General features: G+C 42.7%; 1 protein-coding gene and 1 long non-coding RNA gene across 2 annotated transcripts in view; one reads left to right on the top strand and one right to left on the bottom strand.

Annotated features, from left to right (window-relative positions):
- The window catches only part of LOC125456890 (E3 ubiquitin-protein ligase DZIP3-like), a 110,412-nt gene that overhangs the window by 97,264 nt on the left and 731 nt on the right, over positions 1-12,417 (bottom strand). The gene's annotated exons all lie outside the window — the stretch shown is intronic.
- On the top strand, positions 6,336-11,815 carry LOC125456891 (uncharacterized). The gene is made up of 3 exons (XR_007248532.2): positions 6,336-6,382; positions 9,179-9,287; positions 9,397-11,815. It is a non-coding gene; the product is annotated as an uncharacterized LOC125456891 (long non-coding RNA).

The following is a 12,417-nucleotide window of genomic DNA, read 5'->3' as shown; positions in this document are numbered from 1 at the left end:
AACGTTGTAACTTTAACCACATCCACCACTTCCTCAGGAAGTTCATTCCACATGCAAACCACCTTCTGTGTAAAACATTTGTCCGCCAAGTTTTCTTTTTAAAAAGTGTTCAAGTTGTGTATATATTATAGATTGACATTGTTCTCACTTCATCTGGTAACATTTATTATTGTTTGTTCAAAACTTTGAAATCTTGTGTCCTTATTCTTTTAGTATTCTCTGGAATCACAAACTTTGTCTATATTTTTAAAAAGTTGATATTCTAGACAGATAAGACAAATTGGCAGTCTGAGCCACAGGCCTAACAGTTTCCAGTAGCTACTAAACCTCTCATCAGTGGAAAGCATCCATTCCCTCCCCAAAAATCTCTGATTTACAGCACGTGTGTTTTCTTCTACTGTCTCAGATGTTAAAGTTCATAATGACTTGTGTGGAGAGGACAGAATGGCACATTTTGCAAGAGTACTCTGAGAAATGGGTGCAAGAGGGTAATAAACTGAGGTCAGTTTGATTATTGGTTGCTCAAATAGAGATATGAGATAGAAAGACAGGGACCATTCCAATTGAAACTAAGTCCACAAAATTTTGATCATACTTTGCGTGACAATGGTGTGGCTTTAAGAGGCAGGTTTTGTTCTGGTTTCTTTTGGAGAGAGATTGGGGGACTCATGATAAGCAATCTGTAAGAAAGTAAATGGCCTTGGGTTTGTTTTTTAAAAGTTGGAACCATTGAAGCTGCCTGAATGGATGTGGTTCAGCTCCCACAAAACCAGGAATTTTAGGTTCAGCTTTAAGCAATTGCTTTTGGGGTCTTGAAGAAGTGAAAGCTATTCTTTCCCTCTTTCAGTTACAACGAAAAACTGGGAAGTTGCTGCCTGCTATGAGAGTTGCATGTGAGACATTCTGTTTTCTGAATTTGCCTTTTTCCAAGTGTGTGTTTGTGGTATGTTTCTATATTAGAAGTTAATTAGTAATAGTTACAGTATCTATTATTTTATTGGGTTTTCTAGTAAAGTTAGTTCAATTCCTTCTTTCTTTTGTTGTATTTTAATTTTAGTGGATGACTAAAGTGTGTTTTGCTTTATTTCTGGTAGTTTGACCAATCAAATTACATCTGGAACACAACACCTTACATTTATTTCTAAAATAAGAAAAAAGTTAGGGTCGAGGCTACCTTCTTAATATATTTTGAGGGGCTTTGGTCTGATCCATAATGTGTAAGTGTATTAAACTATTACAACACTTATTTTGCAAATACATTTGCAAAGAGTTAATTTTAATAATCTGGGTGAATTAAAGTTTTGTACCATCGACCTATGCAACTCGTGTATCCTTAGGTATGTTATATACACAGCCAAACATCTAAGACAAAAGAAAAACTGTAGAATGGTAAAATCTAGTTATACACAAGGCAAGACTGGATTCAGTTATATGGCTGCTACTGCAATGTTCCAGCAACCTGACTGGGATAATAGATGTTGGAAATAAGGAAACATAATACTGAAGTGTCCAGTATGCAAACCAGCTAACCAGCAGACACCAAGCTGAGGTTTTATAAATACACCATAAAATAAACTTAATAATAGGTCTGAGTCATGACCCATATTATCGTCATCAGCTTCCTTATACCATTCCATATCAAGCCATTCACTCATCCCAAACCCAACACAGTGTCTAAGCAATCCTACTTGACTCAGAACTGAAACTAAAACCCAACAGCAAGTTACTCTCAAAATCAAAATATCCATCACAACCTCTCTGGTCAATCAGATGCCTAGCTTAGCCACTTATGCTCCAACTTTTACAGAATCTTCTCAAACCCATTCTGCAGTAAAGCCTGCCCACTGCCCCCAAACTCCTCCCCATTGTCTCATTTTTATAATTTCCTACTGGCTCCTCTTTCCAAGATTAGACTTCAAAATCACTGTCGCCAAACAATGAGCCATTAAATTGAGTTTTCGAAAACTCAAACAGTCATACTCAAACACAAATCCCTCCAACAGTCAGTTACTACAGCCATTACCCACTTTCCTATCACTGTCAGGTGCAGTCAAATATAGCCCTCATTGCGCTCACAGGTTCCCACAGACCATTTGCGGGTTTCTGCACTACAGGTTCAGATAATTAGAGACCCATTTTACTGTGCCACCATATACTGGGGATGTTGGATCTGAGACAGCAGAGAAGGCAGCACCTGGGTGAAGTCTAGCTGGGGTGATGGGTATCCTGCCTACCTGTTGGAAAGCTGCTGTCAAAGATTTCCACCACTTCCACTGGGGGCATGACATAATTATAAGATAAGTAGGCTCAAACCTTGACAGCATCAAGATTCACTTCAAACCAAGAACCCGAAAGGGAGAAATCCTGCCCTCAAAATCAACTAGCCAATCAGAGGCTAGCAGCTCTTCATAACTAGAGTGAGCAGTGGCCTCTTGCCAGTAGATTAGATTCCCTACAGAGTGGGAACAGGTCCTTCAGCCCAACAAGTCCACACCGCCCCTTGGAGCATCCCACCAGACCCATTCCCCTATAATCCACACACCCCTGAACACAACGGGCAGTTTAGCATGGCCAATCCACCTAGCCTGCACATCTTTGGACTGTGGGAGGAAACCGGAGCACCCAGAGGAAACCCATGCAGACATGGGGAGAATGTGCAAACTCCACACAGACAGTTACCTGAGGCTGGAATTGAACCCAGGTCCCTGGAGCTGTGAGGCTGCAGATGTTGAGCCCTCTGTGAACCACCAGACTGGTCACTAGAAAATCAGCTACACAGCTTTCTGGAGCCACCAGAAACGTGGATCTGTGTAAGTAAGAATCCTTTAATTCCTGAGCCACCCGGAACTAATTGGTTTTAAGTTGCTCACAAACAGCACATTTATTGTGGCAATCTGTTCCTGCTACTCACTAACAGTTTTCCTGCTGTTTTAGGTCAGATCAGCAGATTTCCACTTGACTCTCTGGGCCCACGTCATCTGCCCCACTCCAGGGGGCTCACTAAATTCTGTCCGATGTCTTGTCAATCAACAAACTGAAGAATCTATTCTAAAACATGCAAACTTTAACCAGGCTGCTGGTAGAGAGGTGGTAATTTCACAGGGCTAGTATCAGATCAATGCTCTGTGGAACATAGCATTCAGATCCACAATGACGTGTGGAAATTTAAATTCAATTAAAAAAAACAGAATTGAAAAGCCAGTCTAATGGTGACCATACAACCATTGTTGATTGTTGTAAATATCCATCTGGTTCACAAAGGTACTTTAGGAGATAGCAGATTTCCTTCCGTAAACTGGCTTACAAGTACCCCACCATTTCATATGAAAAAAAATCTGTATAACATATGACAACTTAGTCCATCCTGGAGCTTATCATTTATATCAGTTTCATTGATGTCAGTTTCGGGCAGCACAGTGGCTCAGTGGTTAGCACTGCAGCCTCACAGCGCCAGGGACCAGGATTCAATTCCAGCCTCAGGCAACTGTCTGTGCAGAGTTTGCACATTCTCCCTGTGTCTGCGTGGGTTTCCTCCAGGTGCTCCGGTTTCCTCCCACAGTCCAAAGATATGCAGGCTAGGTGGATCGGCCTTGCTAAGTTGCCTGTAGTGTTCAGGGGTGTGTGGGTCATAGGGGGATGGGTCTGGGTGGAATGCTTCAAGGAGCGGTGTGGAATTGTTAGGCTGAAGGGCCTGTTTCCACACTGTAGGGATTCTAATCTAATCATTGAACTTCTTTACGGTATTTTCTCAATAGTTCCTGATAAACTAGAAAACCAGTTGCACAATAAATGTGGTAAGAGCTAGAAAGCTCATATTTCAGGCTAATCAGCTTTCATTAGAACTCCTTTCTGGCTCATCAAGCTGAAATATTAACTTTCTCCGAAGATGCTACTTCACCTAAATTTCCCATTTTTAATTTTAGTTTCTGCAGTATTTTGCTTTTGTCCATCTATTTTCCCCCAGGTTTAAATTAAAACAGATGATTTTGTGTGATCAAATGGAGACTAGAATATGAAATTAATTTCCACTTAACTGAGTCATTTGTGATTCACTATCTCTTTACCAATAAGTCATTCACATGTGGACTTTCCCAGGGGCAGAGATTTATTCTAGGGTAGTAGGAAATTAGTGCCACTGAGCATTGGTGCATTTCAGAACGTGACCAGAATAGGCAATGAGAATTTGAATACATGGGCAATGAACGAAATAAAGAATCTTACAGAATCATAGAATCCCTACAGTGTGGAAACCAGCCATTCAGCCCAACAAGTCCACACTGCCCCTCTGACGAGCATTCCACCCAAACCCATTCCCCTACCCCTGCATTTCCAATATCTGCCTCACCTAACCTAAACATCTCTGGACACAATGGGCAATTTAGCATGGTTACTACACATGTACAAATGACGGATGAGGGAATCAAATGCAATATTCTGATGATAGCAAACTCAATTGGATTGGAGGTCTGACAGGGATGCAAGGAGGTTTCATGGGCAAGTTGAGTGAGTGAGCAAATGCATTGCAGATGCAGTATCGCATGGTTAAAAGTTGTATGTGAGAAACAGAAGACAAGCATATTATTCACATGCTGATACTGTGAAATGTGAATATACAAAGGAATGTGGGTATCCTTGTACACCAGTCATTGAAAGTTAGCATGCAGGTGCAGCAAGCAATTAGAAAGCCATTTCATTGAAAGAGATTGGAGTTCAGAAATAAGTACGTTATAGCACCTGGAGAATTGTGTGCAGTTTTGGTCGGCACAGTGGCTCAGTGGTTAAGCACAGCTGCCTCACAACACCAGGCACGCAGGTTTGATTCCAACCTAGGGTGACGATCTGTGTGGAGTTTGCATATTCTCCGGTGTCTGTGTGGGTTTCCTCCAACAGTCTAAAGATGTGCACGCTACGTGGATTGGCCAAGCTAAATTGCCTGTAGAGTTCAGGGGTGTGTAGATTAGGTGGGTTATAGGTGGATGGGTCTGGGTGGGATGCTCTGAGGGTCAGTGTGGACTTGTTGGGCCACAGGGCCTGTTTCCACACTGAAAGGATTCTATGCTATATTTGGCCTAGAAGGGGTGCAGAAGTGCACTAAGCCGGTATGGTGATAGGAGGGTCATTGTATTAGATGAGCTGGATTTAAGTGTGTCTGTATTTACTAGAATTTAGAAGAATGGTTAAAATGGATAGAAACCTAAGGAGTTAGTCAGACTAGATGCAGAGTGCGTACTTCCCCTGACGGGGGTGTCAGGATATGAAGTAGGTCATTTAGGACTGAGAATGAGGAAACATTTCTTTACTCAGAGGGTGGTAAATCTGTGGAATTGGCTACCACAGAGGAAGTGGAGACAGGGTCACTGTGTACGTACAAAAATAAGGATATTTTTCAGATAGTAAAATCTTTAACGGGTATGGAGGAAAAAGCGGGAATATATAGTGTTAAAAGAAAGAGGATCAGCCACGATCATACTGAAGGGCCCAATGGCTTACCCTTGTTCCTAGTTTCTATGTGCTCAATCCAGAAGCACTTCACTGAGGAAAAATATTGACAAAATAAGCTACTGTATCATGTAAGCACAACGACAAGAGGGCAGGACGGCCGAGTACGGGTCTGATCAAAGATAACGGGAACTGCAGATGCTGGAGAACCCGAGTACTTCGTTATCTCGGGTCTGATCCATTTCACTCTAGGCTTCAATAAGAATTCCGGCAAAGAACATCCAAAATTATAACCCGATCCACTCTCCACGGATAAGAAATGTTCGGGAGCATGTTTAACCACAGTCTGAATGATCTGTTTAATCCTCCGGGCGCCTGTTGTTGTTTTGTTTTTGAAGAGTATCTTTAACAGCGCATTATCAGGACAGGTTGTTGATCGGAAGGCCCGAACAAGGAGCAGACAGTAAAGGGTTAATTTTCTCTCTCCCTCTCTTTAAATACGGCGCACCGGCCGCGGTCATCTGCCAGAACGTGGCACAACTAGAGTCAGCGCCACCCAACTGCGCGACCCTCGTTTAATATGTTAACAGAAACAGCGAACGAAATGTTGAATTTCGGCTAGTTCCGGGATTTGCTTTGTGAGTCATTAAACAGTTCTCCCGACCACCGAAACTTACGCAAGCACTGCCCTATCAATCAGCCGTTCGCTTCACACAAGTCCTAAAACATTTAGAAACGTACCTTGACCAGCCATTAGCTCTGTATAAATCTCTTGCGGCGCCTTTTTAAAAAATATATATATATACACATATATGTGCTCCAAGAATGAGAACACCCCGCGTTAGATTACGTGTCGCAGTCTGCACTATTTCAGTTTCGACGTTTGGTTCCGCACAGGCGTGGTCATCAGTTTCCTGAGCAAGGGGAATTCGTGGAGGGATATGTATGATCAACTTTTAAATCCCGCATTACTTATAAACCAAAAACTGTTAAGTTGGGCGGTCGAAGGACTAAAAGGGGAGAGACTAACTGACTGTGCTTACATTGACACCTCTAGCTTCGCATTCCCAGATTTGCATTGAGTTCAAATTTCATATCTGCTACCGCCGTTTTCAAAAGGCCCGAAAAGTCAGCTTTCCTGCACCTCTGGTGCTGCTTGGCCTGCTGTGTTCATCCAGATCCACAGCTTGTTACCTCGGATTCTCCAGCATCTGCAGTTCCTGTTCTCGCCAGAGCCCAGAGGTTCTGGATTTTAAATTAATGACCACATGACTTTTCCACTTTTTTTGTAATTTATATTGATGATTTCGATGTGAACGTAGAAAGTATGGTTATTAAGTTTGCAGATGACACCAAACTTGGTGGGTGTAGTGGACACGGAAGAAGGTTATCACATAGTATGACAGGACTTTGAACAGATGGGTCAGTGGGCTGAGGAGTTGCAGGTAGAGTTGAATTCTTGGGCCTCTGCTCTTTGTAGTTTTTATAAATGACTTGGATGAGGAGGTTGAGGGGTGGCTTAGTATGTTTGCTGATGACACAAAGGTTGGAGGTGCTGTTGATAGTATCGAGGGCTGTTGCAGGCTTCAGCGAGAGAGTGACAGAATGCAGAGCTGGGCTGAGAAATGGCAGATGGAGTTCAACCTGGATAAATGCGAAGTTATGCACTTTGGAAGGTCGAACTTAAATACTGAATATGGGATTAAAGGCAGGATTCTCGGCAGTGTGGAGGAACAGCGGGATCTTGGTGTTCAAGTGCATAGCTCCCTCAAAGTTGCCACCCAAGTGGATAAGGCTGTTAAGAAAGCATATGGTGTTTTGGCTTTCATTAACAGGGGGATCAAGTTTAAGAGCTGTGAGGTTATGCTGCAGCTCTACAAAACCCTGGTGAGACCACACTTGGAATATTGTGTCCAGTTCCGGTCGCCCTATTGTAGGAAAGATGTGGAGGCTTTGGAGAGGGTGCAAAGGAGGTTTACCAGGATGCTGCCTGGACTGGAGGGCTTGACTTACGAGGAGAGGTTGACTGAGCTTGGACTTTTCTCTCTGGAGAGAAGGAGGAAGAGACGTGACCTGATCGAGGTGTACAAGGTAATGAGAGGCATGGAAAGAGTCAATAGCCAGAGACTTTTCCCCAGGGCAGGATTGACTGCCATGAGGGGTCGTAGTTTTAAGGTGTTAGGAGGAAGGTATAGAGGAGATGTCAGAGGGAGGTTCTTCATCCAGAGAGTTGTGAGCGCATGGAATACTTTGCCAGTGGTAGTCGTGGAAGCAGAGTCATTAGTGACATTTAAGCGACTGCTGGACATGCACATGGACAGCAGTGAATTGAGGGGAATGTAGGTTAGGTTATTTTATTTTCGGATTAGGATTATTCCACGCCACAACATCATGGGCTGAAGGGCCTGTACTGTGCTGTACTTTTCTATGTTCTGTGTTCTGTCATGTACAAGACATTGGTGAGGCCACTTTTAGAATACTGCTTTCATTCTGGTCTCATGCTACAGGAAAGATTTTGATTTGATTTAATATTGTCACATGTACCTACATACAGCAAAAAGTTTTGATTTACACACAATACAGGCAGATCATACCAGACAGAAGATCATACAAATGATTGAACAGAGCAAGGAATAAAAAGTCACAGCTGCAAAGAAGGTGCACAAAAAGCAAGATCAACATTAGATTTGAAATTTGAGAGATCCATTCAGAATTCTAATAAGCATGGGGAAGATGCTGTTCTTGAACCTGTTATTACATGTGATTAAGCTTTCATATCTTCTGCCTGATGAAAGAGGTTGGGAGAGATTATAACTGGGGTGGGAGGTGTCTTTGATGATCTTGGCTGCTTTTCCGAGGCAGCAAGAAGTTAAGATAGAATCGATGGATGGAAGGTTGGCTTGTGTGATAGAACATTGGCTGTGTTCACAACTCTGTAGTTTCTTATGGTGCTGGACGCCTGAAAACGCATAAAGGCAGATAAGTACCCAGGACCTGATCAGGTATACCCTCGAACTCTGTAGGAAGTGATTGCTGGGCCCCTTGTTGAGACATTTGTATCATTAATAGCCACAGGTGAGGTGCCAGAAGACTGGAGGTTGGCTGATGTTGTGGCATTATATAGGAAAGGTGGTTAGGAAAAGCCAGTGAACTACAGACCGTTGAGCCTGACATTGGTGGTGAGTAAGTTGTCAGAGGGAATCCTGAGGGACAGGATTTACATGTATTTGGAAAGGCAAGGACTGATTAGGGGTAGTCAACATGGCTTTGTGCATGGCAAATTGTGTCTCACTAACTTGATTGAGTTTTTTGAAGAAGTAATGAAGAGGGCAGAGCGGTCGACATTGGGGGGACTTCAGTAAGGCAGTTGACAAGTTTCCTCATGGTAGACTGGTTAGCAAGGTTAGATCACGTGGAATACAGGGAGAACTAGCCATTTGGATACAGAACTGGCTCGAAGGAAAAGGACAGAGGGTGATTAAGGTTCTTGCAAAGATTTGTATCTCGGGTTATGGATGAGTTGTTGGCTTGTTCACTGAGCTGGCTGGTTATCGTACAGACATTTTGTTGCTATATTCGGTAACATCATCAGTACGGCCTCCAATGACGTGATGTTGTTCTACTCCACTTGGTATTTGTATGATCTGGTCTGTTAAGTTGGGTGGTGTCATTTCTGGTTCTGTTCTGCATGCATTTGTATATGGGGTCTAATTCCACATGTTATTTGATTATATTGCAGGTTGAAAACCAGGAATTCCCATGCATGACTGTGGTTAGCTTGAGCTAGGATGGTCACGTTGTCCCACTTAAATTGATGGCCTGCATTGTCCGAGTTCACTGAGATTAAGGTAAGTTCATAGTGTTATTTTGCTGCTAGCTGGTGTTTGTTAGGTGTTCGAGCCTTCTGGTTTCATTCTCATGTAGTATGTCTTGGTTAATTGTTCTGCATTTTTTTAGTCTCCTCAGCATTCTGGTGATCCTGTTTGCTAGCTGCACTGTCTGCAAACACCAGCTATCAGCAAAACGATACAACAAACTTTCTCTCGTCAGTACACTTGGATAATGCAGGCCATCAATCTAATTAGGATGTGACCATCCAAGCTCAAGCCAACTACAGAGACGCACGGGAATTCTTAGAGGACTGGTTTTCAACCCATAATGCAATCAACAAACATGTGGAATTAGATCCCATATACAAACCCACGCAGAACAGAACCAGAAATGACACAAACCAACTTAACAGACCACATCATATAAATACCAAGCAGAGTAGAACAACATCACTTCATTGGAGGCTGCACTGATGTTACCTAGCATGGTGATGAAACGTCTGTACGGTAATCAGCCAGCTCGGTGAGCAAGCCAATAACCCCACAGAGGGTGGTGTTAAAGGGCTGCATTTCAGACTACAGGCCTGTGACCAGTAGTGTGCCACAAGGATCTGTGCTGGGTCCACTATGTGAACACAGGAGGTATGGTTATTAAGTTTGCAGATAATACCAAAATTGGAGGTGTGGTGGACAACGAAGAAGATTACGTCACAGTAAAACGGGATCTTGATCAGATGGGCCAATGGGCTTAGGAGTGGCAGGTGGACTTTAATTTAGATAAATGTGAGGTGCTGTATTTTGAAAAGGCAAATAATAGGACTTACACACTGAATCAGAAGATTCTGGGAGTGTTGCTGAACAAAAAGACCTTGGAGTGCAGATTCATAGTTCCTTGAAATTGGAGCCGCAGGTAGACAGGATAGAGAAGAAGACATTTGGTGTGCTTGCCTGTATTGGTCAGTGTATTGAGTATAGGAGTTGGGAGGTCATGTTGTAGTTTAACTTTTGGAATACTCCGTGCATTTCTGGTCTCCCTACGATAGCAAGGATGTTGTGAAAGTTGAAAGGGTTCAGAAAAGATTTACAACAATGTTGCCAGGGTTGGAGGGTTTGATCTATAGGGAGAGGCTCAATAGGCTGGGGCTGTTTTCCCTGGAGCATGGGAGGCCGAGGGGGTGATCTTATAGAGGTTATAAAACAAGGAGAGGTGAGAATAGGGTAGATAGACAAGGTCTTTTCCCTGGGGTGGGGGTTCCAAAACTAGAGGACATAGTTTTAATGTGCGGGTGGAAAGATTTAAAAGGAGAAATTTTTTCAGAGGGCGTGGAATGAACTGCCAGAGGAAGTAATGAATGCAGGTACAATTACAACATTTAAGATATTTGGACAGGTACATGAATAGGAAAAGTTTAGGTGAATATGGGACAAATTTAATTTGATAAAGTTGGTCCACATGGATGAGTTGGACTGAAGGGTTTGTTTCCGCTCTGTATGACTCTATGTCTGAGGTCATCCAAGAGGGATGTGTAGAGTGAGGTGAAGAACTGGAATATAGCACTGGGATTGCACCTTTGGAAACAGAGCAAATACAAAGGGGCCAAATGGCCTCTTCTGCACTGTAACCATTTTGTGCATGGTTCTATCAAAATACCAGAGAAGTGGGTAAACTTGATTAAACTGAATCTTTTCCAAATGATCCAAAATTGTTGTTGTGGGTTTTTCCCAGTCCCAGCTTCGGTTCCAGTAACTAGGTTAACAGAATTATTACATGGCAGGGGAATTGAGTTTAAGACCTGTGAGGTTATGCTGCAGCTCTACAAAACTTTGGTTAGACTACACTTGGAATATTGTGTTCAGTTCTGGTCACCTCATTATAGGAAAGATGTGGAAGCTTTAAAGAGGGTGCAGAGGAGATTTACCAGGATGCTGTCTGGACTGGAGGGCAGGTCTTAAGAGGAAAGGTTGAGGGAGGTTCAGATCGGTATAACATGTCGGCACAACGTCGAGGGCTGAAGGGCCTGTACTGTGCTGTTATGTTCTATGTTCTATGTTCTAGCTAGGGGTTTTCCTCATTGGAGCGAAGAAGGATGAGAAGTGACTTGATGGAGGTGTACAAAATGATGAGAGGCATAGATAGAATGGACAGGCAGAGACTTTTTCCCAGGGCGGAAATAACTATTACTAGGCACATAATTTTAAGGTGATTGGAGGAGGGTATAGGAGAGATGTCAGAGGTAGGTTCTTTACACAGAGTAGTGGGAGTGTGGAATGCGCTGCCGGCTGTGATTAGGGTATGCAGGATAGATTGATCTCAGTGGGATAATAGGTTGGCACAACATCATGGGCCAAAGGGCTATACTGTTCTCTGTTCTAGAAGATGGCCGTTCAGCCGAATATGGAACCAACCGATCATAAATTGAAAACGTCTGAGAGAGTGCTGTGTAATTTATACCAGTCCCTATGTGGGCACAGGGCCCTCTACACCCACATCACATACTCTCACCAGCTTTCAACTCGGAGATTGTGATAGCACTCGATAACATAATTCCAATCCTTAGCATTAGTGAGTGATTTTAGTTTTGTTAAAATCATTTTCGAAATATATGAAATACATTTATTAGAGACCGAGTGTATTAAATCGTAATCCAAATGTGTGCTCTCGCGATTTCGTTCTATTTAATTCAGACTACTGTCCTGATTTGGTGGTTTGATTTTCCTTGGGTATATTCCGGTGGATTAAATAAAGAGATTGGTGAACTGGAATTTAACACAGGGACACAAAATGGAAATTGCAGGGCTTGACAACTTAACCGTCCCCGTTCGAAAAGCAGGAACCAGCTCCGAGAAAGGACACACATTGCAAACGAAGCCTAAACCTGAGTGGAAAGTAAAACTTACGATCCTATTAATGATTTTAATTTGTTACATATCCTTAACGTAATTTATTCGGAACAACATGGTTAATCAATTTCTGATTTCGTGAGTTTTTTCTTTACATTTCAAATTAAGACTCCGATTCCAAACGGAATTGCCAATTCCAAGAAGATGGGCGGAACTATGTCAGTTCCCCATATCCTACCCCATCCAGGAAGTGAAACAGGTCAAGAAGTACAGCTTTTCAAATACTTCAAACGGAAGATGCATGAAA

Source organism: Stegostoma tigrinum, chromosome 12, assembly GCF_030684315.1.
Source record: "Stegostoma tigrinum isolate sSteTig4 chromosome 12, sSteTig4.hap1, whole genome shotgun sequence".
In the NCBI taxonomy this organism is placed as follows: domain Eukaryota; kingdom Metazoa; phylum Chordata; class Chondrichthyes; order Orectolobiformes; family Stegostomatidae; genus Stegostoma; species Stegostoma tigrinum.
This window is presented reverse-complemented; position numbering and strand designations above follow the sequence as displayed.